This window comes from Ranitomeya variabilis, chromosome 4 (genome assembly GCF_051348905.1).
Source record: "Ranitomeya variabilis isolate aRanVar5 chromosome 4, aRanVar5.hap1, whole genome shotgun sequence".
NCBI classification, from domain to species: domain Eukaryota; kingdom Metazoa; phylum Chordata; class Amphibia; order Anura; family Dendrobatidae; genus Ranitomeya; species Ranitomeya variabilis.
In genome coordinates, this window is record NC_135235.1 from 676,665,848 (window position 1) to 676,680,577 (window position 14,730).

At 48.0% G+C, this 14,730-nt stretch overlaps 2 protein-coding genes across 3 annotated transcripts in view; both read left to right on the forward strand.

The window, feature by feature from the left end:
- LOC143766315 (uncharacterized) overlaps positions 1-14,730 on the forward strand; it is a 337,847-nt gene that overhangs the window by 57,245 nt on the left and 265,872 nt on the right. The window lies entirely within an intron of this gene.
- The window catches only part of LOC143766311 (uncharacterized), a 118,398-nt gene continuing 105,470 nt past the window's right edge, over positions 1,803-14,730 (forward strand). The window contains exon 1 of the mRNA XM_077253893.1: positions 1,803-1,982. The gene's annotated coding sequence lies outside the window, so the exon portion shown is untranslated. The remainder of the gene's footprint in view (positions 1,983-14,730) is intronic.

Sequence of the window (14,730 nt, forward strand, 5' to 3'; positions counted from 1 at the left end):
ATGGAAACATTTTCTATTTTATCATGGGGGTGGAAGGAGTGTTCCTTCACAGTAATTGTTTACAGTTGCACTTCTTGCACTTTATCCTACTCACTCTATACACTGGGATACCTTTTCTCCCACTTTTTGTCATATGCATGAGGTGGGTTTGGATATGACTGCCACTGTTCGTGACAGTTGTACCACCTCTTTTCTATCTATAGTACCAATGGCTGAGGATTCGGTAGGATGTCCATTAGGTAACACTATACACATAGCGCCACTGCACTAGTTGCACTTTTTCACTTATTTTGGGGCATAATGCATTCTGTTGCACATTACTACTGAGTGCTATGCGGGGGTTTTATATTATTGTATGGGGATAAGAGTGGTTGCCCCATTGTTTTCATACCTTATACAGCACTATCGCTGCTGCCCATAGTTGCTCCCTTGAGGAAAATGGCCGTGAACGTACGCGCGCATGCGCGCCACAGCGATGCCCGCACATCGCCCTCTTCGGCATTCATTAGCGGTGGAGCAGGAAGTGACGTCCTGAGGGTTTTCCCCTCTGCCTGCTCGTAACACCGCAGATGCCTGAGATGTGATGTGTGACGCTCCGTAGATGGTGGTGCGCATGCGCCAATTAAGTGCGCGATTGGCCTGTTCAGCTGACTATACACCCATAAAAACAGCCCAGCGTGACACACAAACATGTCCCCCCGAGGAAGCTCACGCGAAACGCGCGTCGGGGTCACCGGGCACACACTGGCACTATAGGATATTCGGGTAAGAATGACAGAATGAGTGGGATTTCTCCATGATGTTGTTTGACTTATGACTCAAGATGCAATTCACTTTGGGGCATATTTGCCACTCATATAGAGCACTATGCACTTTATAGTTACCAGTACTAGCTACTGAGTGAACAATCTGCTCCTATGTGATTTCTGCACGTGTCATTTCTAAGCCCTAAGTGCTACTTTTTCAGTGTGGTTGTCCCCACCATACATGTGCTTAAACGTGTACCTTGTCTTTGTATATTGTTGGTCATTTTTTGTCAATATGGTTTTTCAATAAAATTGTTACTGTTTTTATAGATTGATGGGTGTCTATACTCCGTAGTTTTTTGTAGGATATATATATCAGTGGAGTTCTGCCTAGTTACATTCTGTGTCCCTTACAGGGTGTTCCCCTCCTGATATTTGATATGCATCAGTGGTATATGTACCCTGTATATAATATGTAGGTTCCCACTGCCCCCTGTATATAGTATGAAGATTCCCACTGCCCCCTGTATATAGTATGACATTCCCCGTGTAATAATAATAATCTTTATTTTTATATTACGCAGCGCTTTATACAGTTTGTACACATTATCATCGCTGTCCCCGATGGGGCTCACAATCTAAATTCCCTATCAGTATGTCTTTGGAATGTGGGAGGAAACCAGAGTGCCCGGAGGAAACCCACGCAAACACGGAGAGAACATACAAACTCTTTGCAGATGTTGTCCAAGGTGGGATTAGAACCCAGGACTCCAGCGCTGCAAGGCTGCTGTGCTAACCACTGCGCCACCGTGCTGCCCAGTGCTATATAGTATGAAGTTCCCTCTGCCCCGGTCATATAGTATGAAGGTTCCCACTGCCTCATGTATATAGTATGAAGGTTTTCACTGCCCCCTGTATATAGTATGAAGGTCCCCACTGCCCCTGTATATAGTATGAAGGTCCCTCTGCCCCCTGTACAGGCGCGGGCTGGGCCGGGTGGCAAAGGGGCGTGTGCCCCCCGGGCCGGTCACTTAGCAGCGATTCGGGCTGCTGGTGGCCGGCGCTGTTCTCTATGTCCGGCCAGCTGCATCATCACACTCCCAGTGGAGCTGACACGCCCCCTCCTGCTCCCTGTGTGCGGCCTCCTGAAGAGGGAACATGGCTGCATCTACCTGCAGGAGAGGATCTGGTGGATGACTCAGACTGACATCAGGGGGAGCTTCAGCTCTGTGTGCGGTGAGGAGATGGACGCTGCTGCTCACCTCCCGGTGATAAGTCCAGGGCCAGTCCCTCTATAGTATTAGCGGGCGCTCTGCTGATGCTCACAGATTTATTGCAGGAGTCTGAACTTTCAGGGTCACCCTGTCAGTGCCAGGTCATCGGCTCCAGGAAAGTTCAGTCTCCTGCAATAAATCTCCCTATACTGATAGTGAGCAGAGACTGTCTGCAGAATCCAGCACTGGAGTGATCACGCCTGAACCTGGTGACTGGACATCACATGCTGTATACATGGCCCTGTATATATACAGTGCATGTATGTCCAGGGCCAGGTGCAGGATGGATCCATCCAGTGTATATAATGTTGTGTATCTGTGCCCATAGTATACAACTATCAAGGGCCTGGGGCCTGGAGCACTCTGAGCTACAAAATGGGTCGCCCGCCCCTCAAATCCTCTGCACAGGCCCTTGTGCGCACTCTCGGTGCCCACGCTGACCAAGGCCATGGCAGCCCTCATTCGTGCTTGCGTATGTAGCTGCGGCCTTTGTCAGTGAGGGAAAACAGGAAAGCACACGCACCTGGACCTGTGCAGAAGATTGAAAAGGCCGCCACTGCGTGCACAGACGCCCGCGCCTCACTGTGTCTGACGCTGGCCAGAACCAGTGTAAGAGAACAGCGCTCTCCTCACCAATCCCCGGCCGGCATCTGATCCATTATATAGGTGATACTGCAGCTGATGTGTATATACGTTATATAAGTGATACTGCTGTATATATATACTGGAACTATACACTGCAATCATAGTATCACCTATATATTGTATATGCAGCATTTGCAGTTTGACCTGTCTAATGTATATTGACTGTTGTATATACAGTATATAAGTGATACTGCCATTATATACCGCAGTAGCAGTGTCACCTATATAATGTATGTACAGCAGTCTATATACATTATATAGGTGAAACTGCGACTACGGTATGTACGTTATATAGGTTATACCACTGTAATATACTGCGACCGCTGTGTATAGCCCATATAGGCCAGCCGCAGTGTGTGTGTATGCATATATATACACACACACACACACTCTCTGTAGCTGCCCTATATGGGCTATACACAGCGGACGCAGTATATTACAGTGGTATAACCTATATAATGTACATACCATAGTCGCAGTTTCACCTATGTAATGTGTGTGTGAGTGTATGAGTGTGTGTCTATGTATGTGTGTGTGTGTATATTATACCCATACATACACAGACACACACCACTCTGATTAATCGTGAAAAAAGTGCGGACTCTTTATTGGCCCAAATGGCAATGTTTTGGATCAATAACAGAGCATTTCCCTGATATGGAACTGAAATGTTGCCACATGGGCCAATAAAGAGTCCACTGCTATAAGGGATTGTCTCCCACTAGGACAACCTCTTCTTAAACTAAAGCCTATACTCACCTTCTTTGCCAGCGCCGTTCCCACAGTGGCTGTGATGTGTTGTGACACGTGATGCCCGGCGCCAATCAGCGCTGGTGTCACTGTCTCTGCCTTCAGACAAACTGAACATGAAGAGGAAGTGCAGGACGAGCTGCTTGATCCTGGACGCTGGCACGGGAGGCAAGTGTAGGCTTTATAATTTTATCAGGGCCAAACATTTAGGGGTTGTCCTAGTAGCGGACAACCCCTTAAAGATTTGGTGCTGCTCAGTTATGATATATATATATTGCCTGCGTGGTGTAAATCTGTAAATCTAAGTATCTGTATATATACACTGCAAAGTACCACTCCTCCTGTCCTGTATATATACACTGCACAGTACTACTCCTCCTGTCCTGTATATATACACTGCAAAGTACCACTCCTCCTGTCCTGTATATACACACTGCACAGTACCACTCCTCCTGTCCTGTATATATACACTGCACAGTACCACTCCTCCTGTCCTGTATATATACACTGCACAGTACCACTCCTCCTGTCCTGTATATATACACTGCACAGTACCACTCCTCCTGTCCTGTATATATACACTGCACAGTACCACTCCTCCTGTCCTGTATATATACACTGCACAGTACTGCTTCTCCTGTCCTGTATATATACACTGCACAGTACCACTCCTCCTGTCCTGTATATATACACTACACAGTACCACTCCTCCTGTCCTGTATATATACACTGCACAGTACCCCTCCTCCTGTCCTGTATATATACACTGCACAGTACCACTCCTCCTGTCCTGTAAATATACACTACACAGTACCACTCCTCCTGTATATATACACTGCACAATACTCCTCCTCCTGTCCTGTATATATACACTGCACAGTACCACTCCTCCTGTCCTGTATATACACACTGCACAGTACCACTCCTCCTGTCCTGTATATACACACTGCACAGTTCCACTCCTCCTGTCCTGTATATATACACTGCACAGTACCACTCCTCCTGTCCTGTAAATATACACTACACAGTACCACTCCTCCTGTATATATACACTGCACAATACTCCTCCTCCTGTCCTGTATATATACACTGCACAGTACCACTCCTCCTGTCCTGTATATATACACTGCACAGTACCACTCCTCCTGTCCTGTATATATACACTGCACAGTACCACTCCTCCTGTCCTGTATATACACACTGCACAGTTCCACTCCTCCTGTCCTGTATATATACACTGCACAGTACCACTCCTCCTGTCCTGTAAATATACACTACACAGTACCACTCCTCCTGTATATATACACTGCACAATACTCCTCCTCCTGTCCTGTATATACACACTGCACAGTACCACTCCTCCTGTCCTGTATATACACACTGCACAGTACCACTCCTCCTGTCCTGTATATACACACTGCACAGTACCACTCCTCCTGTCCTGTATATATACACTGCACAGTACCCCTCCTCCTGTCCTGTATATATACACTGCACAGTACCCCTCCTCCTGTCCTGTATATATACACTGCACAGTACCACTCCTCCTGTCCTGTATATATACACTGCACAGTACCCCTCCTCCTGTCCTGTATATATACACTGCACAGTACTCCTCCTCCTGTCCTGTATATATACACTGCACAGTACCACTCCTCCTGTCCTGTATATACACACTGCACAGTACCACTCCTCCTGTCCTGTATATACACACTGCACAGTTCCACTCCTCCTGTCCTGTATATACACACTGCACAGTTCCACTCCTCCTGTCCTGTATATATACACTGCACAGTACCACTCCTCCTGTCCTGTAAATATACACTACACAGTACCACTCCTCCTGTATATATACACTGCACAATACTCCTCCTCCTGTCCTGTATATATACACTGCACAGTACCACTCCTCCTGTCCTGTATATATACACTGCACAGTACCACTCCTCCTGTCCTGTATATATACACTGCACAGTACCACTCCTCCTGTCCTGTATATACACACTGCACAGTTCCACTCCTCCTGTCCTGTATATATACACTGCACAGTACCACTCCTCCTGTCCTGTAAATATACACTACACAGTACCACTCCTCCTGTATATATACACTGCACAATACTCCTCCTCCTGTCCTGTATATACACACTGCACAGTACCACTCCTCCTGTCCTGTATATACACACTGCACAGTACCACTCCTCCTGTCCTGTATATACACACTGCACAGTACCACTCCTCCTGTCCTGTATATATACACTGCACAGTACCCCTCCTCCTGTCCTGTATATATACACTGCACAGTACCCCTCCTCCTGTCCTGTATATATACACTGCACAGTACCACTCCTCCTGTCCTGTATATATACACTGCACAGTACCCCTCCTCCTGTCCTGTATATATACACTGCACAGTACTCCTCCTCCTGTCCTGTATATATATACACTGCACAGTACCCCTCCTCCTGTCCTGTATATATACACTGCACAGTACCCCTCCTCCTGTCCTGTATATATACACTGCACAGTACCACTCCTCCTGTCCTGTATATATACACTGTACAGTACCACTTCTCCTGTCCTGTATATATACACTGTACAGTACCACTCCTCCTGTCCTGTATATATACACTGTACAGTACCCCTCCTCCTGTCCTGTATATATACACTGCACAGTACCCCTCCTCCTGTCCTGTATATATACACTGCACAGTACCCCTCCTCCTGTCCTGTATATATACACTGCACAGTACTCCTCCTCCTGTCCTGTATATATACACTGCACAGTACCCTTCCTCCTGTCCTGTATATATACACTGCACAGTACCCTTCCTCCTGTCCTGTATATATACACTGCACAGTACCACTCCTCCTGTCCTGTATATATACACTGTACAGTACCACTCCTCCTGTCCTGTATATATACACTGCACAGTACTCCTCCTCCTGTCCTGTATATATACACTGCACAGTACCCCTCCTCCTGTCCTGTATATATACACTGCACAGTACTCCTCCTCCTGTCCTGTATATATACACTGCACAGTACCCCTCCTCCTGTCCTGTATATATACACTGCACAGTACCCCTCCTCCTGTCCTGTATATATACACTGCACAGTACCACTCCTCCTGTCCTGTATATATACACTGTACAGTACCACTTCTCCTGTCCTGTATATATACACTGTACAGTACCACTCCTCCTGTCCTGTATATATACACTGTACAGTACCCCTCCTCCTGTCCTGTATATATACACTGCACAGTACCCCTACTCCTGTCCTGTATATATACACTGCACAGTACCCCTCCTCCTGTCCTGTATATATACACTGCACAGTACTCCTCCTGTCCTGTATATATACACTGTACAGTACCCCTCCTCCTGTCCTGTATATATACACTGCACAGTACCCCTCCTCCTGTCCTGTATATATACACTGCACAGTACCCCTCCTCCTGTCCTGTATATATACACTGCACAGTACTCCTCCTCCTGTCCTGTATATATACACTGCACAGTACCCCTCCTCCTGTCCTGTATATATACACTGCACAGTACCCCTCCTCCTGTCCTGTATATATACACTGCACAGTACCACTCCTCCTGTCCTGTATATATACACTGTACAGTACCACTCCTCCTGTCCTGTATATATACACTGCACAGTACTCCTCCTCCTGTCCTGTATATATACACTGCACAGTACCCCTCCTCCTGTCCTGTATATATACACTGCACAGTACTCCTCCTCCTGTCCTGTATATATACACTGCACAGTACCCCTCCTCCTGTCCTGTATATATACACTGCACAGTACCCCTCCTCCTGTCCTGTATATATACACTGCACAGTACCACTCCTCCTGTCCTGTATATATACACTGTACAGTACCACTCCTCCTGTCCTGTATATATACACTGTACAGTACCCCTCCTCCTGTCCTGTATATATACACTGCACAGTACCCCTTCTCCTGTCCTGTATATATACACTGTACAGTACCACTCCTCCTGTCCTGTATATATACACTGTACAGTACCACTCCTCCTGTCCTGTATATATACACTGCACAGTACCCCTCCTCCTGTCCTGTATATATACACTGCACAGTACCCCTCCTCCTGTCCTGTATATATACACTGCACAGTACCCCTCCTCCTGTCCTGTATATATACACTGCACAGTACCACTCCTCCTGTCCTGTATATATACACTGTACAGTACCACTTCTCCTGTCCTGTATATATACACTGTACAGTACCACTTCTCCTGTCCTGTATATATACACTGTACAGTACCACTCCTCCTGTCCTGTATATATACACTGTACAGTACCACTGCTCCTGTCCTGTTCTTGGAGAGGCGACATTGGTCTTTGGGAGGGTTAATATTGGTTTATATTGGAAAACCCATTTAAATGGATTATGCCAAGTAATCCCCATTCCCGAGAGCTTTGTAGTCGCTGGAGTCTGACCGCTGGGACCCCCATGATCTCGAGAACAGGCGCTCTATAGAGGTGGTCGATCATGCGCACTGCTGCGGCATTTACACGTGGCTCTTCAACTAACGCCTTTAAGAGGACTGTTGAAGGGCACAACACAATAAAGCAAAATCCACTGATCGGGTGTGGGGGGAGTTTTATAGTTTGTGGGGTTTGTGTTTCAGGGGTGCTTTTTAGTCCCAGTCCGGCCCTGGACAGCTCTGCAGGGAGGCTGCCATACTTTGTACTGGTTTTACTCCCTGCATATTGTGGGGCAGCTGAAGGGTTCAGGGAGCAGTATCATCACCCTGTGTTGTTCTGTAGCCCACATCCCCACACTGACTATATACAGTGGGCAACTAAGGAGTAGACAGCAGTTCCTTATGAATAGTAGGGTCAGTGGGTAAATGCATACCTCCCAACTTTTGAAGATGGGAAAGAGGGACAAAGTTTGCGGCGCGCAAATTTTAGGCCACGCCTCTGACCACACCCATTCATAATTAGTCACACCCATATCCACGTCCCAAGCACACCCATTTAGCACTGCTGATCACACTGTTTCATATACAATAGTTATAAACAAAAAAATATGGCCACACAGTGCTCCATACTGTATAATGGCCACACATGAGGCTCCATACTGTATAATGAACACACATGACGCTCCATACTGTATAATGACCGCATGCATACTGTATAATGGCCGCACATGATGCTCCATACTGTATAATGACCGCACATGATGCTCCATACTGTATAATGACCGCACATGATGCTCCATACTGTATAATGGCCGCACATGATGCTCCATACTGTATAATGACCGCACATGATGCTCCATACTGTATAATGAACGCACATGATGCTCCATACTGTATAATGACCGCACATGATGCTCCATATTGTATAATGACCGCACATGATGCTCCATACTGTATACTGGCTGCACATGATGCTCCATACTGTATAATGACCGCACATGATGCTCCATATTGTATAATGACCGCACATGATGCTCCATACTGTATAATGGCCACACATGATGCTCCATACTGTATAATGACCGCACATGATGCTCCATACTGTATAATGACCGCACATGATGCTCCATATTGTATAATGACCGCACATGATGCTCCATACTGTATAATGACTGCACATGATGCTCCATATTGTATAATGACCACACATGATGCTCCATACTGTATACTGGCTGCACATGATGCTCCATATTGTATAATGACCGCACATGATGCTCCATACTGTATAATGACTGCACATGATGCTCCATACTGTATAATGACCCCACATGATGCTCCATACTGTATTATGGCCACAGTTCTCCATACTGTATAATGACATACAGGCACGCAGCTCACACACATGCAGCATCACACACACAGTATCACACATACACACGCAGCATCACAAACGCAGCTCACAAACACATGCAGCTTTGACACAAATGCATCACACATGCAGCCATCACACACACACACAGCCATCACACACACACGCAGCCATCACACACACGCAGCCATCACACACACACAGTCATCACACACACGCAGTCATCACACACACACGCAGTCATCACACACACGCAGCCATCACACACACACACGCAGCCATCACACACACACACGCAGCCATCACACACACACACGCAGCCATCACACACACATGCAGCCATCACACACACACACACGCAGCCATCACACACACACACACGCAGCCATCACACACACACACACACACACACACGCAGCCATCACACACACACACACGCAGCCATCACACACATGCAGCCATCACACACACCCAGCCATCACACACACCCAGCCATCACACACACACACACCCAGCCATCACACACACACACACCCAGCCATCACACACACACACTCAGCCATCACACACACACACACACAGCCATCACACACACACACCCAGCCATCACACACACACACCCAGCCATCACACACACCCAGCCATCACACACACCAGATACCTCATACACACATGACACACACACAAATGCAGCATCACACATCTCACACACACACACACATCACACACACACACAATCTCCTCTGTGGTGCAGGGGCGGCTGATCTGTCCATGTGCAGCTCTTCAGTTTCTCCGGCTGCTCACAGCTCTGCACTGTCCCGGCACCTCCCCCGTCTCTCCTTCTCTGCCGGGATAGCAGCTAAGAGCAGGAGACGCCAGAGCTCTGTGCACACACCTCAGGTAGTGAGTCGCTGACCTCTCCTCTTGATCGCTGCTGGCTCTCTTCCTCAGCGTGGCAGCGCCGCACACACAGGGGGCGGGGGCGGGGGCGGGGGAGGGATCGGTCGGGAGGAGACCCAGCATGTATAAGAAAAAAAAAACAGCCACAAACCTAATCGGGCTCTCTCTACGTCCCGGAAGTGGGCGGGGCTTCACCGGCGGCCGCAAATTCGGGATTTTAAATGCCCGAAGCGGGACAGCGGGACCCCGGTGCCAAAGCGGGACTGTCACGCTGAAATCGGGACGGTTGGGAGGTATGGGTAAATGTGTCTACCTGTTTTACAATGTTATGGCCCAAATGTGAGCTGAGGTAAAACATTGCCAGAAGCTAAGAGGGACCAAGCTTTCTTCTTTCTAACCTCTGACATGTCCATACACGGGCACTACACATCCATGTGTGTGGCAGTAGTTCTTTTAATAGGCTTATCACACCTGTCTGCCATACTTCCTTGAGGCGGGACGGGAATCATAGTTGACGTGTTCTAGTATTGAACTCCCATTTGCCAGCTCTGGAAATGCACAATTTATGGTTGGAGAATTGGCAATATTACTTGTCAGGATGTGACTTTCCCCACCAGGGTTTAGAGGGGCACACTTCCATTTATAAGGGGTCATCCCTGTCAGGCTGGGTTTACAGGAGCGTATTACCATAGACACATGAGGGTGTGAGTTCGGATTGGGATACCCTCCACAAGGCTGGAGGTTGTGGTCTGTATATAGACCATGTACTTCACTCTTGTGAATCCAGCCTACAACTAATTCCATAATGGTGCAGGTATTACTAACGCAGATGTCGTTTGCGTGTGTCACCATTTCTAATTCACCTATATATTTTGGCATGGGGGGGACCCCATTTGAAGTTTGCATCGGGGCCCATAACTTTGTAGTTATGCCACTGCTCTGTAGTAAAGGTACCTTCACATTAAGCAACGCTGCAGCGATAGCGACAGCGATGCCGATCGCTGCAGCGTCGCTGTTTGGTCGCTGGAGAGCTGTCACACAGACCGCTCTCCAGCGACCAACGATGCCGAGGTCCCCGGGTAACCAGGGTAAACATCGGGTTGCTAAGCGCAGGGCTGCGCTTAGTAACCCGATGTTTACCCTGGTTACCAGTGTAAAATGTAAAAAAAAAAAAACAGTACATACCTTAGCGTCCCCCGGCGTCTGCTTCCCTGCACTGTGTGAGTGCCGGCCCTAACAGCAGAGCGGTGACGTCACCGCTGTGCTGTACTTTCACTTTACGGCCGGCGCTCACTCAGTCAGTGGCAGTGCAGGCCGGCGCTCACTCAGTCAGTGGCAGTGCAGGAAGCGGACGCCGGGGGACGCGAAGGTGAGTATGTAGTGTTTGTTTTTTTTACATTTTACACTGGTAACCAGGGTAAACATCGGGTTACTAAGCGCGGCCCTGCGCTTAGCAACCTGATGTTTACCCTGGTTACCAGTGTAAAACATCGCTGGCATCGTTGCTTTTGGTGTCAAACACGACGATACACGCCGGTCTGATGACCAAATAAAGTTCTGAACTTTCTTCAATGACCAGCGATATCACAGCAGGATCCTGATCGCTGCTGCCTGTCACACTCAACGATATCGCTAGCCAGGACGCTGCAACGTCACGGATCGCTAGCGATATCGTTTAGTGTGAAGGTACCTTAAGCTCGGTTCTGCACCCATATCTCTGTAGGAAGCTCGGTTCTGCTCCAATATCTCCAGAGTAAACTCTGTTCTGTTCCCGTATCTACATACCAGCCTGTTTTTAAAGCCTGTTATCTCTACTTCTTCAATGCAATGGCCAGATGTAAGCAGGGAAAAGGAGGGACACCGCGACTCGAGGGCCACTACCTTGTGATTGCCCCCCAGGCTGAAAAGTGCCAGCCAGCCCCTGCCCCTGTATATAGTATGAAGGTTCCCACTGCCCCTATATATAGTATGAAGGTCCCCACTGCCCCGTATATAGTATGAAGGTCCTCACTGCCCCTGTATATAGTATGAAGGTCCCCCTGCCCCCTGTATATAGTATGAAGGTCCCCACTGCCCCCTGTATATAGTATGAAGGTCCCCACTGCCCCTGTGTATAGTATGAAGGTTCCCCACTGCCCCCTGTATATAGTATGAAGGTTCCCCACTGCTCCCTGTATATAGCATGAAGGTCCCCACTGCCCCCTGTATATAGTATGAAGGTCCCCACTGCCCCTGTATATAGTATGAAGGTCCCCACTGCCCCATATATAAGTATGAAGGTCCCTCTGCTCCCTGTATATAGTATGAAGTTTCCCACTGCCTCCTGTATATAGTATGAAGGTCCCCGTGTATATAGAATGAAGGGTCCCCACTGCCCCTGTATATAGTATGAAGGTCCCCACTGCCCCCTGTATATAGTATGAAGGTTCCCCACTGCCCCCTGTATATAGTATGAAGGTCCCCACTGCCCCCTGTATATAGTATGAAGGTCCCCACTGCCCCCTGTATATAGTATGAAGGTCCCCCTGTATATAGTATGAAGGTCCCCACTGCCCCTGAATATAGTATGAAGGTCCCCACTGCCCCTGTATATAGTATGAAGGTCCCCAGTGCCCCTATATATAGTATGAAAGTCCCTCTGCCCCCTGTATATAGTATGAATGTTTCCACTGCCCCCTGTATATAGTATGAAGGTCCCCACTGCCCCCTGTATATAGTATGAAGGTCCCCCTGCCCCCTTTATGTAGTATAAAGGTCTGTCTGCCCACTGTATATAGTATGAAGGTCCCCACTGCCCCCTGTATATAGTATGAAGGTCCCCACTGCCCCTTTATATATTATGAAGGTTCCCACTGCCCCCTGTATATAGTATGAAGGTCCCCACTGCCCCTGTATATAGTATGAAGGTCCCCACTGCCCCTTTATATAGTATGAAGGTCCCCACTGCCCCCTGTATATAGTATGAAGGTCCCCCTGTATATAGTATGAAGGTCCCCACTTCCCCTGTAAACAGTATTAAGGTCCCCACTGACCCCTTTATATAGTATGAAGGTCCTCCTTCCCCTGTATATAGTATGAAGGTGTCCACTGCCCCCTGTGTATAGTATGAAGGTCCCCACCACCCCCTGTATATAGTATGAAGGTTCCCCACTGCCCCCTGTATATAGTATGAAGGTCCCCACTGCCCCCTGTATATAGTATGAAGGTCCCCACTGCCCCTGTATATAGTATGAAGGTCCCCACTGTCCCCTGTATATAGTATGAAGGTCCCTCTGCCCCCTATATATAGTATGAAGGTCCCCACTGACCCCTGTATATAGTATGAAGGTCCTCTCTGCCCCTGTATATAGTATGAAGGTCCCCACTGTCCCCTGTATATAGTATGAAGGTCCCCCTGCCTCCTATATATAGTATGAAGGTCCCCACTGACCCCTGTATATAGTATGAAAGTCCCCACTGCCCCTGTATATAGTGGCTAACAACGTGGCTCAAGAATAACAATGTCAATGTTTTAGAGCGGCCAAAATTTATGGGCAAAGCTGAAAAAGCCGGTGTGAACAAGGCGACCTACATACCTGGATCAGGTACACCAGTGCTGTCAGGAGGAGTGGGCCCAAATTCTGACCAACTATTGTGAGAAGCTTGTGAAAGGAGATCCCAAACATTTCTCTACGTGTGCATGTATCTGCAGATGTTATATTCCAGTGTGAGTGAGGACTAAGGGTATGTTTCCACTGTCAGTAAATGCTGCAGATTGGATGCTGCGTACAGCCACAGTGGCCAGATGTTACAGCATAGTGGATGGGATTTTATGAAATCCCATCTCCACTGTGCATGCAATGACGCCTCCGGCTTCCCTGCGTATACGAACATACGGCGTGTCTTTCTAGACCGCAGATATTTATCTTGTGGAGAGGAGACGCTCAGGTTCCCCAAGATAAATATCACCCGTACACTGAACCGTGCGGAATCTCCTCACCCAATACAGTGATCACATGCGGAATCACCTGCGTTCAAAAGCCGGCAGCACTTTGGACGGAGCGGACATGTGCTGCATCCAAAGCGCTGCATAATACTGACCGTAGAAACATGCACTAAGAGCCTTTATTCTCCCTGCAATATACTGTGCTTGTGATATGTAGAATATATATAGTGCGTGATTATGTGACAACTTTGGAAGGTGAGCCTATTGGTTAGCTATTATTCCTGATGAGCTACGCCCTGGTGACCCCCCTCCCCCCTGACACATAAGGCTGCTGTGCCCCATCTGCCCCCAACAGGACTCAGCTGCTCAATTCTGAAGACTGGTTTTTCAGGGCAGTTTGGAGAGTAAATGCCACCTGTGAGAATCTTCAGAGAGGGGGCTGCTGTGTCCTGTCAGGGAGCAGATTGTGGTCAGCAGCTTTATCCTTATCTGGAGGGGAGGGGTGACTGCGCTCTGCTCTTAGGGTACTGTCACACAGTGCAATTTTCATCGCTACGACGGTACGATTCGTGACGTTCTAGCGATATCGTTACGATATCGCAGTGTCTGACACGCAGCAGCGATCAGGGACCCTGCTGAGAATCGTACGTCGTAG